The 14,610-nt window shown below is 34.7% G+C and overlaps 1 long non-coding RNA gene across 2 annotated transcripts; it reads left to right on the top strand.

Annotated features, from left to right (window-relative positions):
* Nucleotides 1-11,506: 11,506 nt before the first annotated feature.
* Nucleotides 11,507-13,243, top strand: LOC142223216 (uncharacterized). 2 transcript variants are annotated; one of them, XR_012718631.1, is made up of 4 exons: nt 11,507-11,852; nt 12,549-12,636; nt 12,722-12,921; nt 12,997-13,243. It is a non-coding gene; the product is annotated as an uncharacterized LOC142223216 (long non-coding RNA). The 2 variants fall into 2 exon arrangements; XR_012718632.1 differs by lacking the exon at nt 11,507-11,852 and adding an exon at nt 11,883-12,207.
* Nucleotides 13,244-14,610: the final 1,367 nt, after the last annotated feature.

Below are 14,610 nucleotides of genomic sequence, written 5' to 3'. Positions count from 1 at the left end.
ACACCTTGTTTTCGAGATGGACTTTTTTGAATTCGTTGATTATTTTATGAACTTTGCCAAGTACTGCAAAGTTTTCGTAGACTTCGTCCTCCTGAAACACTTCTACATTTTCAACCAGTTGTGAATGAAGTCTTGTTTAGCGTTGTTGACCAGATTTAATTGTGGAAGTAGATTTTAAATCTGTAATATTTCCATATTTGCGAATTATATCCTTCGATAGCAAATTTCCGGTATGTGCATTACAAGTTGTATGAATTAGGCTAATAATTCGACCCATCGAGACCATTTTAGCGGCATTGTCTGTTACAACTGCAAAAACGTTGACACCATATCTATCCTTGCCCAAATTAAACGCCTTTTTTACAATATCCGCAAGGTTTTCAGAAGTTCCTCTAATGTTGGAGAAGTCGTAAGATTCGAGAAAAATTCTATGATCGCAGTTGTGCAACAACGCAGCTACATTTTTTGTGTTGGAAGCGGAATTTTTCTATCTATTAATAATACCTTCTATCAAATATTTCTTATTAAAATCAATTTGTTCTTGATGCAGTGCGTCTAAAAGTGGCCCACCTAATATTTTTCTGTTTGGAGCTTTATAAGTTGGATGCATTTCATTTCTTTATTTATCTGTGTCATTTTAGTACAAGACAAAATCTTATAAATGACTGTACTAAAAATATATATTTTTATGCAAGAAGTAAACAATAAACAAAAATAAAAAAAAAAATAAAATCATTAAAAAAATTAAAGTTAAAGTAATATAAGTAAATAAGAAACAGAAACAATAGACATTTAAAATATATCTTACAAAAACATTTTAGTGTCTTTATAATGAACATATGAACTATTAATATATATAGTTTGTAAAGCTTTTTTTAAATGCATTAGAATTGCTTATTATTTATATGTTATTTGGAAGAGAGTTCCAAAGACGTGTCGTGAAGATGAAAAATTCCTTGCAAAATTCCTTAAAATATTTGTTTGTTGTTACAAAAGGTACATTACAAGCAAAAAGAATTTAGCTGCCCGATTGGCTTTATCTGTCTTCGTTATTTTTCGAAAAAAATTTTGTTGTTGGTTTGGGATGTTGATGGTGGCAACGTGTATAAAAAATATACATTGTAGAAACATTAATTACCTTTATGCAGAAAATAGGAAAACCTTGTATACTCACATCCGTTTGTTGAATGTCAGTATCAAGCGAATATATTTCACAGCCTTCCCCATGCGGAACAATGGGACATTTTTCCCTGCAAATGGAAAATATTAAAATAAACAAACTTGCACTGCAAAATACTTACCGATGGGATTTCATCCTATTACCAGCCGTGTTACGGATACATTTTCTTGCATTGCGCGACAGTCTTTCCATTTTCATTCTTTTTTACAAATCCATACCAATATGAATGATATGGCCTACCACCTGCTGCACCAGAACATAAATCCTTCCGGCTGTTGTAAATTTTTAAGAGGCTGAAGCATTCTTATTTTTTATTAATTTTGCCGCTGTTTAGTTTGTATTTACCGCTTTGCTTCGATTTGTTTGTTTGTGTTGGTTGATAATTTGACAAATTTGACATATTCGACTACAATAACGTAATTTGCATATTGTGTGTTAAGTAAGGTAGCTTTCAAGCAGCATGTTGCGTTAGTGAGGGTATCGATACATTAGGGCTGTTTTCTTTTTGCACTGGATGCAACATTTGTATGGGCTATCCAGAACATCGTTGCACTGGTGTTCTATCCAGAACATCTAATCAGTGCAAGTCGCGCCGGTGTTGCCAGATTGTATTTGGATAAAGTGACGCTTCTTCGATTCACAATAGCAATTTATTGTGACTATTTTATCGAAAAACATGAAATTCAAAGTGATACAGTGTCATAAATAATCGAAGCATTAAATATTTATTACTAATTGTAGCATTTCATACATTAAAAATGCAAGATTTCACATCTTTTCTGTGATTGTTTTTAAACAGCTGTTGACAGTGTTGCATATTTTTGGAGATGTCCTGGATAAACGAGTAATCTGTTTTCTTTTAGTCTTTAAAGTAGTCCTTAAAGTATTTTGCCAACACTATTGTTAGAAGAGCCGTTTTATATTTTGTGAAATGCCAAGCGCAACTAGCTTATTATAATTTATTTAAATAAAAACGAAAATAAGTTCTGAAAACATAATTATTACTATTAAATTGTGAAAGGTATATGGTGAACAATTTTCACTTTTCCAAATGGAATTAAGTGATTGTTTTTTCAGATATTTTTCCATACACGCTGCCTCCATCGAGGATAAAAAACGGCTGATAGACGCTGCAACAGTTACATGTTGCAGCGTCTATCAGCAACGTGTAAATCAACATGATTCTTTTATTAATGAAAAAAGTTATGTTAAATGTGATGGGATAAACGGAAAGATGTTATATTTATATTTTTTATTTATAAATGTTTAATCAAATTAATAAACATCTACACAATCGTATTTTACTTGACCACAATGATTCTTTTACAAGTACCTTAAATGCACTTTTCTGATAGTTTGCAGGGGCTCTTATTGGCGTCGTTCTAAACTAATCTAAAAAGACACCTAATAATTGCACTTATGAGAAACTTTTTTGTAGTAACTTGGCGTGGTACAACTTCTCAATAATGACGGCGCTTTTCCGACCAGTTTTTGATGTCGTGTACGATTGTTTTCGACGTGGTGGGGATTCTCAGTAGTGCCGTCAAATTCAAAAAATGTTGGAAGGGTAGTTAATAAATCGGGATTAAAGTGTTTACGACGAAACAATATCAATACATCACATTGTTGATAATGTTATTCAACCGTCGAACTGAACGGACGTGTTTTTAATAGCGGATTATTTCATTGTAGAAACAGTAATTACCTTTATGCAGAAAATAGGAAAACCTTGTATACTCACATCCGTTTGTTGAACGTCAGTATCAAGCGAATCTATTTCACAGCCTTCCTCATGCGGAACAATGGGACATTTTTTCCTGCAAACGGAAAGGGAGCTATCACCGGATGAACTGCCATCCTCTAAACGGGATCAAATATCGTTTGCCTCAGTTGCAAAATACAGCCTTGTGATGGCTATTATTAATAAAGGAGCATTGGACGGTATGGTTCCAAAGCAAAAATGGGGGAAATTGAGAACGCGATGTCTGGTATCTACTCAGAGACTCAAAAAAGTTTCCCGGACCAAATCCTCGACGGCAAGGTGCTGGATGGTATCAAGGACGATAGCATTTGCGGACCAGAGGTCTATGGGCTGCTTTAAAGCTGCTTTAATGTTAATTGGTGAAGTTTGGGAAGGAGCGGCTTTGGAGTTAGTCGATAAAAAAGACATCGGCTAAACCTAGAGCACATGCATGTATACCTGCAAACCCTCCTGATCCTGAGTCAATACTAAACAGACTAAAGGAATGTAACCCAAATCTTCCAACCGCCGATTGGAAGGTTGGTCGTTTGGATGAGGTGGATGGACCAAGACGACATGCGGTGTTTATATTGACCATTGGGTCGATGCCACATCTAGCCCAGACCCAAGGCCGTGTATGTTATGGCTTTCATGATATCCATATTAAGGTATACAAAAGCGATCAGCCAATGGATTCCGAAACGGACAAGAAGATGAAGAGTCTGAAGATGAAAAATCTTGCGAAGCCGAAGGAGAGCACTGTGGAAGATATCGAACACGCAGTGGAGCGTATTACTAAGGCCTTCAACATCTCACTGAAAGCTGCATGCCCTAGAGGGAAGCCAAGGGAAAAAATCGACCACCATGGTGGTCTACGGAGTTAAGTAATATGAGAAAATCCTGCAGGAAGCTCTTTAACAAAGCATAGTCCACTAGAGCTCCTGAGGATTGGGACGCTTACAAGAAGAATCTGAGAGGATACAAGCGAGAACTGAGAATGGCTCAGCATAACTCTAGGAATGTGTACTGCAGCAGTATTGAGAATACGTCCGAGGCTTCCAGACTACGGAAGGTACTAGCATCCACTAACTCTGCTCCAGGTTTTCCTGGAAATCACACGGTTGAACCATGTTCTGGCGATGTCACTGTGGCTCAGAGGTCATTTCCTATCGAGGAAATTGTATCGGAAGCTAGAATAAAAAGGGCGTTAAATAGCTTTGAGCCATTCAAATCCCCCGGACCTGATGGAATTACTCCGGCGGAGTCACAAGCAGTGACTGAAAGAATTATCCCCTGGTTGACGGTGGTATAAAGGATGTATAAACTTAGCATATATTCCAGAAAAGTGGAGGGAAACAAAAGTAGTTTTCATACCTAAAGCGGGAAAAGCCTCGCACTCGAGTGCGAAGGATTTCCGACCAATCAGCTACTTTAGACTCTGGAGATGATGATAGACATTTACCTTAGAACTAGCGTCGATTCAAGTTTGCTCTCGAAACGACAGCATGCATACTCGAAGGGCAGGTCTACTGAGACCGCTTTGCATGAACTAGTCAGCTTTATTGAAAGCTCACTAATGTGGTATCACAATGGACTGAATAGTCTAAGTGAGCCTGATACATCGGGCTGCCACATAACCTAACCTCACTATCTGTCAATGAATACACAATTGTGGCGTTTCTAAACATCGAGGGAGCATTCAATAACGTCCATCCGAGCTCTATATTAAATGGATTGGAAACTCTGAATGTTGATCCGGGTATACTTAGGCTGCTAGACGAACTGCTAATGAGGAGACGTATTTCGGCCACACTAGGACAAGCAAACATACAAAGGTATGTGAACAGAGGCACTCCCCAAGGAGGAGTTCTATCACCTCTTCTTTGGATTGTTGCTATAAACAATCTTCTGGTTCCCCTAGAAAAAGAAAGGATAAAAGTGGTGGCATACGCAGACGATGTGGCTCTAGCAGTCAGGGGAAAATTCCCATCCACGATCAGAGATGTTATACAGAGAGCCCTCCGGATGACTGAGAAATGGGCGAAAGAGAATGGTCTTGGAGTAAATCCTGCAAAGATCGCAAAACTCCCACGGTTTAGCCGATATCGTTAGGGGGTATTGAAATTCCCTTTGGTAGTGTGCAAAATACCTTGGCGTTTTTCTGGACAGGAAGCTGAACTTTATGCTTAATAATGAAGAAAGAGCGAGAAAAGCCACGGTAGGTTTGTACTCGTGCAAAAGGCAATAGGAAAAAAAGTGGGGACTAAAACCGAAAATTGTGCATTGGCTATACACGGCACTGGTTAGACCTATAATGCTATATGGTGTTGTAGTTTGGCGGCCGGCACATCAGCAACCGACAGGTTTAGATAAAGTTCAGCGTATGGCGTGGCATTCAGTAAGACAGGAACAGATTCCCTTAATGTCATGCTGCATCTATTGCCTTTAGACATTTTGGCCAAACAGTCAGCTGCAACAACGGCTGTGTGGTTGCGCGAGCTATCGCTGTGGTCGGAAAAAGTTACGGTCACAGTTCGGTCCTCAAAATAATGCCACATGTGCCTAACGTAGTGGATTATACTTTGGCGAGACCACTTTTCGACAAAAGGTTTGAAACTCTAATTGGATGAACAAGTGGGTTTCGGAGTATATTCTAAATATCTGGAACTTCGAATAACGAAAAGATTACCTAATCACTGTAGTGTTTTTCAGGCTGAAGTATTAGCAATATGAGAGGTGGCGAATTGGCTGAGAAGTAATGTTCCAAAAAATGTTGGCATTAATATATACTCAGACAGTCAACCTGCAATAAAATCCTTGGACTGTTTGTTCCTTAACTCGAAAACGGCCATCGACTGCCACAAATCTCTAAATGAGATGGCTGAGCAGCACAATATTCACCTAATATGGGTGCCTGGCCATAGAAACCTACCGGGGAACTGCGAAGCGGATGAGTTGGCAAGGCTAGGGACTACCTTACATAACATATTCCAGGGGAACTAGAATCTGTTGGTATGCCCCTGGCTACCTGCTGCAAGCTCATACTGCGTGAGAAGGCTGTTATGATGGCAAATGTTCTATGGGAGAATTGCAGGGGTTGTAACGACACCAAGCAAATTTGGCCCCATTTCAACTTAAACCGCACACTGGATATGCTAGTAAGACAGGAACAGATACCGTTAATGTCATGCTGCATCTATTGGCTTTAGACATTTGGGAGAGAGGGGTAGATACGGGTACTGACATTATATGCGTCTCAGAGACCTGGTTAAGCTCATCCATTCCCAATGGATTGATAAATTTAATGGGATATTCCGTGTTCAGATATGATAGGGAAAGCCGTGGAGGAGGGGTCGCAATATTTGTGAGGAATACCTTGAAGGCAAAGTTTCGTACGAAATCTACCCGCGATGAGAGAATAGAGTATGTATTTGTTGAACTTGTGTCTACACAGAAAAAATTTTCACGAAAATTTTTCCAATTAAAATTATAATTGAGTTTTAAAAAATATTCAATTAAAAATTTAATTGAATCAACAAATTTTTTAATTGAAACAAAAATCAATCACAAAAATTAATAGTATCAATTAATTTTTTAATTGGATCAATTAATTTTTTAATTGACCTTCAATTATTTTTTTAATTGATACTATCATTTCTGTGATTGAAGACATTTCAATTAAAAAATTAATTGGATCAATTAATTTCGTGATTGAACCAGAAAAATTTTTTTTGTGTGTACTTCAAGGAAGATTTTAGTTGGATGTTGTTATCGACCCAATAATACAATAAGTATGGATCAGTTTCAATTCCACATTACCAATTCCACATTAACAGATAATATGTTGGCTATTGGTTTATATACACCTAATAATACGAATCCGACACAATTTTCTTCCTCTTCTAATACTCTTCTGGACTTGTTCTCTGTAAATAATTTGTCTGACGTCCTCCTGTACGACCAGATTTCGGCTCCTTGTTTCTCGAAACACGACCTTATATTCCTGTCTTATAATCTTGAATTACAGAAGGATCAGATCGAATACACGTACCGTGATTTTCGTAATATGAATAATATTGGACTGCAGGATATGTTTGGACAAATAGATTGGCATGACATGTATGGACTCATATCTGTTGACCAGCAATTCGATTTTTTGCGAAATGCTATATGTGATCTATATAACGCAACTGGGCCTATTAAGAGGATCAAAGTGAAATCAGGTACTAAACCATGGTTTAACGACACGATTAAGACTGCTATTAGGGAAAGGGATATTGCATACTCACGATGGAAGCGCTTTAGATTACCACATCTTCTAGAGGAGTATCGATCGGCGCGGAGAATAGCGAACAGAAATATCAATGCGGCGAAGACTGAGTATTACTCTGTGCGTTTCAATTCTGCTGTAGATTCCAGGGAAAAATGGAGAATTATACATGATATTGGCGTTGGGAAGTCTAGGTCATCTGGCGGTTATCAAGGTGATCCAAATGACTTGAACGAGATGTTTACTAATATCCCTGCACCTCCGACGGACACATCCTTCTATGACACGGATGACGGCATAGGAGGAAACTTATCTGAGAGGAACGAATTCGAGTTCAGGTGCGTTACCGAAGATGAGGTCATAGAGAGTTTTTTTCATGGTTAAGTCGAATGTTATTGGCCTGGATGAAATGGACCCCAGGTTTATACGAATACTGCTCCCTCAACTTATACCTCTTTTCACCTACTTATTTAACACAATTCTGCCCTCCAGTACTTATCCCACGATATGGAAGCATGCAAAGATTATTCCGATACCGAAATCTAATTCAGAGTCACGACCCATTGCTATTTTGTGTTATGTTTCTAAAGTGTTCGAAAAGATTTTACATAAGCAGATATATGATTATCTTCTTCGCGGTAACTTGTTATCTGAAAGGCAGTCTGGTTTCCGCAGAGATCATAGTTGTTTGAGTGCACTGATCGAAGTATCGGAGTCAATTAGGAGAAATATTGATGAGAACCATGTTAGTTTTCTTGTACTCTTAGATCACTCAAAGGCTTTCGATACTGTTGATCACAAAATGTTATGTCTAAAACTTCAAAGATTTTTCAATTTCTCACCTACTGCTACCTCTCTCATAACTTCCTATCTTAAAAATCGGTTACAGACGGTTTACACCAGAGATACTTTTTCATTGCCATTACCCTTTATAAGGACAAGTCTTGTATCCGAATGGCAGTTCTTTATTGGCACAATACGTCTCTGGAACACTCTACCACCCGATATACAATGTATCAGCAACGCATCATCTTTTAACCCTCTAATGCCTAAAGGCGGGCTTCATTTAATAGGGAAGCTTTTAGTAAAACACACCTTAAGACAACAAAAATGGGCAAAATAAAAAGAAAACTTATTTGAAACTATTCAGCATATGCTGAATTTTACTGTATAAATTTTTCTTGCTTAGTTCTCTTGCTTTTGTGCCGTTAACATTGAAAATGTAATCAGCTGGCAAAAAAATTGGGGCATTAGAGGGTTAAGAAGAGTATTCAAAATGTATTTCAAAATTAGAATATTTATCATTAAAAATTTGCTTGTTGATATAATATAGTATCACAATTTCAATTTCAATCATCAATAATACAATGCAATTGAATATTAAAAGTAATTTCTATATATATATATATTTTTTTTTCTATTATTAATACAATTTTTATTTATTTTAATTTTAATTTATTTTCTTTTTATCTTTAAATTTAATTATTGTACTTATTATTAATCGGAGATGTTTTAACATTTATAATCCTGCACTGTAATTATAAGATTTTAATTTTGTTGTGTAGGTACTCAATAAAATGAAATGAAATGAAAATGGCCGAGAATACATAACTAATTTATAAGAGAGGACAAAATCTATAAGTAGAAATGAGAGCATCACGCTCGCGCTTTTTGAGTATATTTATGGTGAAGCGATTATTTTTGAAGACCTGTATGCTTTCCACTGCTAGTATATAACCTTTGGTTGTATTCGATTCAACGTCTGGGAAATGTGCAAAAAAAGCTTTCGAACATTTTTTCAAAACGATAACTAATAAAAATTTTCAAAAGTTTTTTTCGCGTCTTAGGGTGGGTACTATGTTTGTTGGCACGAAAAAAAACTTCACTTAACCATTCTTTCGCGTTGAAAAATGAGAGTGTTGACAGTAGATTTCGAAGGAAGAAAACAGCCATTTTGGAATTATTCCGCGTTTATTTCTCCGAAATTTAATTGACAACATCGCCAAACGTCACGAAATGATTACATATATATACGCAGCAGCTGATTAGATTGTTTACACACACGCATTCATAATAATTTTTTTGAAGTTTTTTTCTACCAGTTTTTAGATTGTTTTGCAACCAAATCTCACACAGAACTGGACACTAATAATTGTTAAGAATAAACCCCATGCCGCTCTACTCATGGTGTCTTACCACATTCTGCAACAGCTTTTACAACATGTGATACATTATCTTCTTCAGCTTTTCCAAATGGATACCAATTTCAACGATATCAATTATAACGCCCATCTAACAAACATATAATTCCGGTGTTATACAAACGTTTACATCATGCGCAGCAATGGGCTCATTCAGCAACAAACTTAATTCGTTGGTGTCCACAATATCTACTCAATCGCATTGCAATACCAGTGGACAAGAGTGTATTTACGCCCATGCTGTTGCCGCCTCACTAGCAATTTCAATTCCAGTGGTCACCACCACGGTTCCCACAAAGGATAATAACGCCATTTCTTTTGCCAATGTTGTTACATCGGGGGAATAACATCATGCGGTGACCAGTTAAAACGCGTACACCATACAATAGCTCAAGTCAAAGTGAAACTTGTTGTTTTTGTTTGCCAAGGGTAGTTCCTAAGCCAAAGTCACTGTTCCCGACTTATATTTCGCAAGATAATGGGATGTTAGTGTGCTATACCAGGTACTCTTCGTTGACTGAAATTAAAACATTGAGTTGCAAAGTGGCTGGTTTACTGAAGGAGGTTTCTTGTTATACTCTCCCAATGTATAAGTTCCGATAACTATTACAGGCACGTTTTAAAATTCAACCGGTGTTTTGAATCGATAAAATGCAATATATATGCATAATTAATGCCGACAATAACGAGATATTGTACCATACATTTTAAAAGAGAACATAACAAAAGTTGGGCTGAACAAGAAATTGCACCACTGCCCAATGTGTGCATGAATAAAATTCAAGCGATTATACTCCAACTATTGAAAAATCACATTGTGACATACTAGTTGCATCGCTAGTCCATTGCATTGAAGGACAATTGAAAGTTCAAATCATACCCAATGAGAACAGTGAATTTAGAAAATGTAGTTTGCTTCCAGGGCATACAAATTACAATAAATAATTTTGGATTAAACATTTGGGTTGGTTAGAATTGAATAAGAAAAATGGTTAAATTTCGACTAACAATGAAAGATCCAACTTATATATAAAAAATTCTATATCGGATCCGCTGAATGAGATTTAACGAGAAATGATTGAATTGGTGATATTGTTCCCAAACGCCAAATAAATCATTTCATTCCAGCCCATCGCAATCATTTTGGAATTATGATGAATACAAGAAAATTATTTTGCTATTTAAATAAAAATTAGTTGTTTATGCGGTATAAACATTTACCATTTATTTTGGATATAACTTTGTTCTGAAAAAAAAAACTAATTTTATAATGCTGCATTTTATTTTTGGAACACAGCAATTTATTTTTGTGATTCCATTCGTTGCTACCGTATACCCAAAGAAATTTGTTAGTAGGGACAGCAGAAAAGTCTGCTAAAACAGCAGAAAGTCTGCTGAAAAAGGGACAGCAGTCACTGTTTGCTGAAATAGCAAACATTTCCTGCTATTTTTGAAGCTCGATTACTCTAAAACATGTTTTATTTTGGCTAAAACAACTAAAAATGTCAACTTAGGAGCTATCCTAACATAATTAAAACAATATTTTATGAATATCTACACAGAAAATAAAGTGTCTTGTAAATTTAAGGACCATTTTAACTTTCACATAGTTCAACAAATTTACTATAATATAATTAATTTTTCGTAACCACAACGAAAATTAACTTAGCTAAAGGAAAACTTACAAAAATTCAGTAAATGTTTTTTAGTTCACTAACTACGACATGGGAAGGATTTTTCCTTAAATAAATTTCCAACACAGTAGTTAATGCATCGCTGATTCTATTATAAAAATACATGGGCAATATAAAAATCTTACTACGAAATGTGGACAATTTACTAAGAAAAAATTTTGTATGGAAAAAAATTTTTGTAGTAAAAATTAACTTAACGACATTACCGATTCGTATGATGGCTACCTACAGATTATTTCCCTTTTTATTATATGTTGGAGTGTTTTTCCTCACATTGAAAATTTAAGATAAAGTAGAATAAACAGTAGTTAATATAATCCTTGACGGGTGCATATCATTTTTTATAGATTCCTCATAAATTTGGTATATATTTTACCTTAACTTATAGATAGAATTCCAACTAATCAATAAACGTGCTACTGGAAAATGAAGTGAGAAGAGAGTAATGAAATCATTGCATCATGTGAGGGAGTTTTTAGAGACATTTTGTGTTATCTCGTATGATTGTTTGTGTTTGTTATTGCGTCATTTATACTGTTGTTGGTTGTTTTGATTCTAGAGACAATGGTATATGAATACTAGGTACTGGTATATGAATACTAGGTATTCGACCAACCCCACCAACGTGGAATCTAAATCCGAAAAAAAGAGACAATGGAATGTTCCTTGTGTGTTGTTGGTATCTTTTGTGGTGAGAGTTGTTTTCTTGCAATAGCGAGATCAGAAATGGATCGTGTGTGTGTGGATTTGTTTTTCTTTATGGCAGGTATGCATCCTTTATGACTATTTGTGTCTTTGAGTTTTATTGCTGCATTCAGTTCTGTTGATGTATTTATGAAGTGTACACGTGGATTTAATTTTGCAAAATTGTACGTGCGGTATTGGTGTTTATTAATGAAAATACATTGATTTCGAAACATTTTAGAAACTGAGAAGTGAATAATGTGATGTTAGAGAAATCAAAAACGCTTTTTATTGATAAAAACAAATTACAGATTAAGGAACTGTATATTTCTGTAAATAGTTTAAAATTAGTGAGGATTTTTAATTGATTTACATAAAAAATATTCAACATGAGTGGTAATAGGATGATCTATATTTATTCTACATCTAGATCACAGGTTTGAGATGCAACCAGTTTTTTGAATCTATATTTTTTATGTTACAGCAATTCCTACAGGTGACTACTAACTTCGAGTTTAGCCGCTAAAATTAAAAATAAATCACTAAGAAAAGTATAACATTATACGTCTTCGATACAAATTTAAATATTACTTGATGGAGAATAGCCCAAAACAAGCTTTTTATAAAGATAATTTTTTTATAATGGATTATTAAAGAAAACTTATCATGAAAATTGCGATTTTAGCCGCTAAACTCGAACTTAATATCCACCTTAAATACTAAATGCTATACTGACAAGTGGAAATTATGTCTAATTTTATAATATTTTTTATTTCAGATATATTCTGAGAATAATTTCAATAACGTCCCATTAGTCCATGTATGTGATTCCAATAATGTACCTACTGGATGGATTTTTCAATGTGGTAAGTTTTTCTATAAACGGTATTTTGTCCGTTTTTAATAAAACCAAAATTGCAATTTATTAAAAATAATTATTTTCACCTGCAGGTAGACAGGCCTTGTAGTTGTAATTTTTTGGAATATTCTTACGTCCACATACAAAAACGTTAAAGAAAACTTCAAGCCAACTTTTAACATATAAATTCCTTCGATAAACTGTCAAAAAATTGTTTTTGCATATGGTCATTACGGTTTAATGCTAACTAAGCTGATATCCTTATTGGCTCTAGGAAATACTCTTGAAAACCGTAAGTTAAAAATCAATATGTACGATAGAATTTGATAATATTTTTCTTATATTTTGTATAACTTTGCAATTTCAGATGCTTATAAGACAAATCCGCCCAACAAAAGTTAGCCAAAATCGATGAAATTGGACAACAATTCAATGAATATAGCAACTTGTGCCACATATATCCTTCATTTGGATAGAAAACATGGAAATTTAAATTAATTAGTTTAGTCCTAATAACATAGAATATAACTCTTACGAAGAAGCAATTATTAACTACCGACAAGTAACTGCATCCAACGTACGAATAAAAATATTTTCTTTATTGTATATCATAAGCCATAGTTTTGACAAACAGTTTATTTCAAACCAATTTCTTAATACAGGTTTCGCAAAAAATTGTTCATTTTTCCGGATAGCAGGAATATTTTGAATAAGTTTAAGTATATTCTTCCCACAGCATAGTAATAATGAACTAAAATACGATGCAATACATGAACTAATTTATAAGAAAATCATGAACTTATCTAGATGAAAAAAATCTTTGGCGCCAAATCATGGTCATTCTTACTATGGTTTAGTTCATTTTTCATAAAAAATAGTGTATGCTTTTGGTGTTTCATCAAGAAAACAAATTAAAGCCAAATTAAAAAATCACTCAATTGCAGACGTAAAAGTGCCCTTTACGGTTTGCAGACAAACTACAGCGCTGTGAATTCACTTGAGATGTCTATACTTTAATTGGTCTTTGCTGTGCGCTTTACGTCAGTTTTTCAACTTAAAAAAAAAACAAAGTACCACAAATGAAAAAATATTTCGGTAGTTTTTCGCATTTTTGGTTTTGTACGGGATTTCCCTGCGGAAACCTTAAGTAAGTATTTTTTTTATTGAATCTTCTTCTTGTTTGTGATACAATGAGTAAGGAGCGAATGTATATTTTTAATACTTAGAACTATTATTGTGTTATTCTAATATACGTATAAAGAAAATATCGATTGAAGAGGGATTACCGATAATAAATAAATAACAAAAACACTTAAAACGAGTTAATAATTGGACTGTTAAAATAATGACTAACATTGTATAAAATATCTTTTAATAATATAGAATGATATCACAGTGGTATTTATGTTGGATAAGTATAAAACGGATGCTCAGATGAAGCTTTGATATGTTGGACGTTTCTTATTGGATAAAAAATAACAGTTTCGAATGCAAGTGTAAATGGCTTGCTAAGAAAAATAGATCAGGTATATTTTGTGCGAATTCTGGTGAGTTATGGACTATTATATATAAATGTAATAAATATGTTATAACAAAATATAGTAAGGGCCAGTTTCTCAATGTTGTTTTATTATTTATCGTGTCGATAAAACAGCTGATCCCATACAAAAATTTTACTAACCGGAGGTCTATCCTCCGGTTAAAATTAATCGGAGGATGAGAAACTGGCCATAATAATAATATAAGGATATGGGTAATGTAAGTTATGTAGAGTATAAACAAGTGTACAAATAATTCAAGAAATTATCCTCTGTGCGTTCTAGGAATCTTGTGATAGAATCGCTGTGTATTGGCATGGTCTGGATTATCGGATATGATTTCTTTTTATTTTTTTTATTTATTTCAACTTTATTAGTAACATAGCCTCATAGAGGCCCTATTCGTTACAAAATATATTATTGGTTAAACTTCAAATATTTCT

The sequence above is a fragment of the Haematobia irritans genome, chromosome 2 (genome assembly GCF_050003625.1).
Source record: "Haematobia irritans isolate KBUSLIRL chromosome 2, ASM5000362v1, whole genome shotgun sequence".
NCBI lineage: Eukaryota > Metazoa > Arthropoda > Insecta > Diptera > Muscidae > Haematobia > Haematobia irritans.
This window is presented reverse-complemented; position numbering and strand designations above follow the sequence as displayed.